We start from the raw sequence: 6,406 nt of genomic DNA, 5'->3' as shown, positions 1-6,406 counted from the left end.
GGAAACATAAAAACATCAGTCTGTTTTTATCCACTGAAACACAAAAACTAACCACAACAGAACTTTTACATCCATTTTTATCTGTTACGAGCCAAAGTTTCTCTCCCACGATAATCTGCTGTTCAGTGGGACCACCAGCCATTTGTTCCCAGGCCTTCACCTCCCTGAGCCCGACTGTCAGGTGAAGTGTGTTGATGCCATCACTTGCTTTTTTTGTCCTAAATCTAATACCGGTGTACTTTATAAATATTGTAATGTACATTAGAATACGTTTTCTCATGTGCATCGCAGTTTCTGGAAGCTGCTGCAGCGTTCTGTAAAAATCACAATGGAAACTGGGCGAAGTGACGACGCCACATCCGGTGATGGCGCATGAATAAATAAGGATTTTGGGATGTGGACATTTTATTACTGGACACAGTCCCGTCCATCCCTGTGAAAGCTGCTCAGTGGTGTTTTGAAGCTAAAAAGGCTCGACTTTGCCGCTATTAAAACACCTGGATCGCCGACCGAGCCGGGTAACTTGAATGGGGATAACATATTAAATCATGCAGCTCTTTCAGAGTCGTTTACAGCTGTTTGTACTTAATTATGCAACCGTTGACTCCAAGCTGAGACCAGGAGAATCTTTTTTTCCCCATTTTTAAAAACATTTGTATTCACATGAAACCGAGTGATAAAAAATTCTCTTTCAGCAGAATTTTGTTTTGTTTTTTTCCGGAAAAAGACATTTATAAAAATTCTAAATTTTTATCCGTACTGTCAATAAAAAATTCCCTTATTTTACTCATAAAAAAGAAAAGGATTTACTTGGTTTTACACATGAATTTTGTTTTTCACAGGAGGAACCCAAAAGATTATCCTAGCATTCCCACCAGAACAGGACATTTTTCTGGACATTGTTCTGTCACTCTGTCTCACACATGGAAAACAAAACAAAAAAATAAGTCAAAACTTTTTCTAATTTTTTTCAAAAAAATGTTTTTTGTAATTTTCTTTTTAAAAAATTCTCTCATTTTAAAATTCTACAGAAGCCCTTTTTTTCTGGAGATTAGTTTTCTGAGTCTTAGTTTATGACTTCAGAACTGATGGACAAATTTTTTCCAGAATAATCTGTGAAAACATCTAAAAAAAAAATTTAAAAATGATTTTTCCGTGTGAAACTCAGTGAAAACAAAAAAAATCTCTTCAGCAGAATACTTTTTTTCATGTGAGTCTCCTTTTATTTAAATCTTTATTTCTCCTGTTATTTTTTTTTGTACCTGGAATAAAAGATGGACTTAGTTTAGTCATGAAAAAAAAAATAAAAAATTCCTGTGTCCAGACTGAAAACAAAATTAATTTTGGCAGGTGATTTTTTTCTTCACGTGAGAAACTGAGTGATTTTTTTTATTTTTTTTGTAATTCTTCAGAAGCCCTGAGGGGCAAATTAATTTGTTTTTCTGATTCATTTTCTGATTTGATCGAAGTCTGATTTAAATTGTTTTCTCACCTTTTGTTTATGACTTTAGGACTGACATAACACGTCATATGAATAAAAAATGTTGTTTTTTAAAATTTAATTTCAAAATCTTTTCAATAGAAAAAAAAATTTATTCTCCATTTTTTTAACAACAAATTACAAATTACTTGGTTTACCTATGAAAAATATTTTCTCATCAAAATCTTTATTCTTTGTTTTACACATCATTTTTTTTTCCAGGAGAAAAATATTTCTGTTTTAACAGAAGGAACTTAAAAGATTATCCTGCCAAAACTTTATTTCTAACCAGTTTTAAAGTCATAAACACAGAAAACTATTTAAATAAGACAGAAAGTGGTTGACCAGATCAGTTCTCATTGGTTTGAACGGTTTGAACATATTTACATCTGGTTTCTAGTTCTTCTATATAACTCTACGACTATTCTGAATACAGCTGGAGAAACACTTCCTCTTCTGTTACATCTGTGGCAGATTCGATGCTTCACAGCAGGCGGAACAGGAGTTATATTCTGACTGAGTGTTTATTCTGCATTTCATTAAATAATAATGGTGAATCTGGTCACTGTGGGAACAATTCTGATTCTATAATCATAACACAAAGACATAAACATCATCTGATTGAAGTGAAAGAAAGAAGCAGATCAGAAGCTGTAATTCACATATTTTTAATGAAAATAAACTCAACATGAATTGAACATTGGCAGTTTAAACAGTTTATGGTCTTTTATCTTTTACAAAATATTGTTATAAATACTTTCCAGCCACTGCTCTGCTCCAGTTGTGTCCTGCAGCGTCACCAACAACACTGTACACAGCAGCTGTCCACAGTGGAGTTAATACAAGACACTGCTCATCAACTTCTCTCTACAAAAATATGACCCACTCTCGTCACAAGTTAACGTCCTGAACCCTCTGATTTCATCATCGGCATCACGACACGAGCTGTGAACAAAGTGGCATCGACAGCTGAGCCCGAAACATAAATAATATTTCCACACGTTAACTTCTCGTGAAGCCTCGACGGCAACGCTGCCCAAAAAAACTGCTGCGTGGCTCGTCCATGTTGTCCGTTAAGAAAGAGACACAAACACAATACAAAAACCTAAAATTAACTTAACTAGAAATATAACTTAAAATGTAAAAACCATAATTATAAATGGAAGACAAACACTGGTAAATATTTCCCTTTTACGGCCGTACAGTGCTCAAATTAAACGATACAAAACAATGAACTGAAAACAACATGTGAGGTTTAAATAACGGAGTGTCGGGTTCAAATAAATGCTGTGGCACATAACAGGTAAACACACCAATGGGGAGGAGGAGGAGGAGGAGGAGGAGGAGGAGGAGGAAGGTGACGGAATAAAAGCTGCATAGAATCAATATCTGAAATCTCTAATGTAGAGAAGACGACTTTGGAAGATCGTGTGTCGTTTCTACTCTGGAGCAGAGTCGTATATTCATCACGTCGTCTGGTGTTGTGCTTCTTTAACGTCGATTGTATTTCATCAGCTTTTTTTTTTTTTAATTATTGCCAAAATATTCTTTCAAGATTTCAGAAGTATAAGAAGTTAAATATACGACTCTGCTCTGAAGTGTCTCAGTGCAAATTGTGAAGCGAGGGTTCTTCTTCACGTTCTTCGTCAGAGCAGGAGAGAGACAAAACGAAACAAAGGCTTTGAAAAGGAACAAGTGTTAGAAAGTTTTAGCTCCGTAAGTACATTATGTACATTTTATATTCAGTGGATGTGCTGAAGGTTTCTGAATGCGTCTCATCTTGTGGTTTGTTTTAATGTGTCAACACAGAAAACTATTTAAATCACACAGAAAGAAATGGACGTATTTCTTTCCCTCTGTTTCACACTAAATTACCTTTGTCTCTTCTTTTCATCCATGAAAACATAAGAATTTTTTTTTTCCCCCCCAGACTTATTTTTTTAGGGGTGAATCTGAGTGAAGACAACATTTCTTTCAGCAGATTTTTTTTTCGTATGTGGAACTGAGTCATTTCTTTATTCAGAAGAAAAAAAATCTTTTTTTTTTTTTTTTAATTCTTCTACAAAAAATAATTTAATATTTTTTTTCTACTGGGAATAAAAAAACAACTTTGTTTACTCGTGAAAATAATTAAAAAAAAATCTCCACAAATTAATTTTTTAATGAAGTTAAATTTTTCCCAGGAGAAAAATGTTTCTGATGTTTTCATGGTAGGAACGTATCCTGCCAAAACAGTTTACAACTATTTAAATGAGAGAAAGTGGACGACCAGAAAAAAGAGGAAATGTTTCTGTCACAAGGAAACAAAACTACTTTGTTTTCTAAAAAAAAAAAAAAACATCAAACAACTAACTTGCCTCTCAGGACGTCCAGCTGTTTTAATAAATCACTGAACTCTATTTCTCTTCTTTCTGATTGTGCGCTGTTTTAAAGATTTCAACCTTCAGTAGGAGAAGCTACAGAGAGGATAGAGGAGTCATTAAGAGGTCGCTCTTTTCATGGAATTGGTTGATAATTGAAACAAATATTTAAGCTTAAAGACTAAACTCAACTGGATTTGACAAATTCAGCTCAGCAGGTGTTGGTGCAGAAAGAGAACGAGATAAATTCCTGATCAGTTCTGAGTGAAATAACCAACATGATTCACTTCAGTCGCTCTCCTGCTCCGACATTCAAGTGCAGATGAACCCGAACGCCAAAACACAACAAAGTCCCTTTAACACACGAGGAAAATAACATCAGTGGAAGAACAAAGAAGTACAAACTCCAGATTTAGAATCATATTTTTGATCTGAAACATCAGCTGAAATGTTTTTTAACTAAAACATCTGGAGTGAAGATGCTTTGCATCACCTGCAGGTTCACAACCACGTCTGAAAACACGACTCCTCATCTGGAGGATTATTAGCAATAAATACATTTCAGTTACGGTCAGTTTTTAAAAGTACAATAACACAATAACACTTCACACATTTAATGTAGAAAAATATTATTACCCTCGTTACTTGGTGTAAAATAAAGATTCAGGATTGTGAAGCGAAAAGGCAAAGTGCAAAAACAACTGAGGCGACAGGAAGTGTTTGTGCAGCCGTCTGTCCTCCAACACGGCCGCCTGTAACCGATGGTTACCACTTCTGATTTAAAACAAAATATCCACTTTATTTTTGCGTCAAGCAGATAAAATGTTTTTCCTGCACAAACGTCCTGTGGGAGCCTCTGTCTGGTTAAATATTTGTCCCTTTATGATACAGTGAAAACAGAATAAATAATATCTGAGTGAAACAGTTTTTCTAAGGTCGTTCATGAACAGGAAGGTGTTTCTGGTGGCTGATGTTCCTTCACAGTTCAGACAGAACAAAGACGTACGTAGCTACAGAGGAACATGAATACTGTCTTTGCGTCCCGCTCCAAACATACGACGGTACCGTATGTGAGCTGTGTTGTGTGAGAATGAGTAAAAATCTGTTCTGCAGCACGAAAACATGAATAAACATTGAAGTGATGACGGTAAACTACAGCTGCAGCTGATGATTATTCTTTTTTCCAATTCACTGATTAATCATTTGGTCTATAACATGTCGGGAAAAAGTCAAGAGTCCTCTCACAATTTGTCAAAGCCGAACATATCATGATCTTGTCCAACTAGTGTAACATCATAGAAGACAGTAAACCTTTGCATATAACACGACTCATTATCAGAAAAGATATAATTAATCACATCAGGCAGGGTATCGTAATGATTCCCAGCTCTCTGTGACATTAACGGGCTGCGTCTCCTGACTTTTGATGAAGGACGCTGCAGTTCAGGTTTCAGATGTAGAAATGTTTTAAACTTGCTTCGTCGTTCTGACGTTTTTCAGTCTTTAAACGCAGGAAATAACGGACACGTTGCTTCTGTGTGACCTCCAGAGTGAAACCAAACCAGCATCACGGAGACACGACGACATGAGAGGAGAGGTGAGCGTACAGTTGCTGGTTTGAATCCCTGGATCAAAGGACGGACAGATAAGGAACATCTACAGTTCACGTGCCCTCGGGCAAGGCACTTAAACATCTAAAGTCCTCCAGTGGAGCTCCTGACGGCAGCACACTGCAGCTCCGTGTGTGTTACTGTGAGCAGGTGAGACTGAGCTACGATCAGAGCAAGAAGAAGAAGAAGAGGGAGTGTCGACGCTTTGAGAGGGTTCAGAGAGAATCAAGTGCTTCAGTTCAGTTTGGAAACACAGATCCTCAATTTGAATTTCTCAATTTCTGCAGGATCAGAATCAAGTCTCACGTCTTCTGAACAAACGTGTCGACGAGTTCAGCCGACCGGCCGCTCACACTGCAAACATGTCGCATTTAACGATTCCCTGCAGGTTTGACAACAACAATGATTCTGTGCTTCATCACTGCTGACTACTGAGTATCTCATGTTGATTCAACATGCTTTAGTCATGTTGGATCTGTGGACACAGCAGAATCAACCTTTAGGAACAGGTTTATGATTTCTCAAGTCTCGTCTTAAAACATAAGTCAGGCGCCCGTATGTGCACTGAAACTGGTTTTGCTCGCTGTGATGATTCCTCATGTTCATACTGGCTGTTTAAATGTCTTAAAGGTTGAACATTTATACAAAAATGTTCATCTGAAGCCAACAGGAGGCTTCAGCAGTCTGAGTCCTGCAAATCAAGTGAATATCTCGTAGTGTCAGTCCTTTTGAGTGTATGTTTAATGTAAAATAAGAATATCAGTTTATGTTTCTATGAGCACCTGACTACTGCTTAAAGACAGATTTGAAAAATGGTGAAGCTGTCCTTTAAAACACTGTTGTGGTGAAACCTGAAGGGAAACTTTTGCAGAGATTTTAGAAGCAAGGACTCAAAATTACTTTGAAAAAACTCAAATTTAACTAAAAATGATCGAAGACTGTCAACAAACCTTCAG

Source organism: Sparus aurata, chromosome 7 (assembly GCF_900880675.1).
Source record: "Sparus aurata chromosome 7, fSpaAur1.1, whole genome shotgun sequence".
Lineage (NCBI taxonomy): Eukaryota > Metazoa > Chordata > Actinopteri > Spariformes > Sparidae > Sparus > Sparus aurata.
This window is presented reverse-complemented; position numbering follows the sequence as displayed.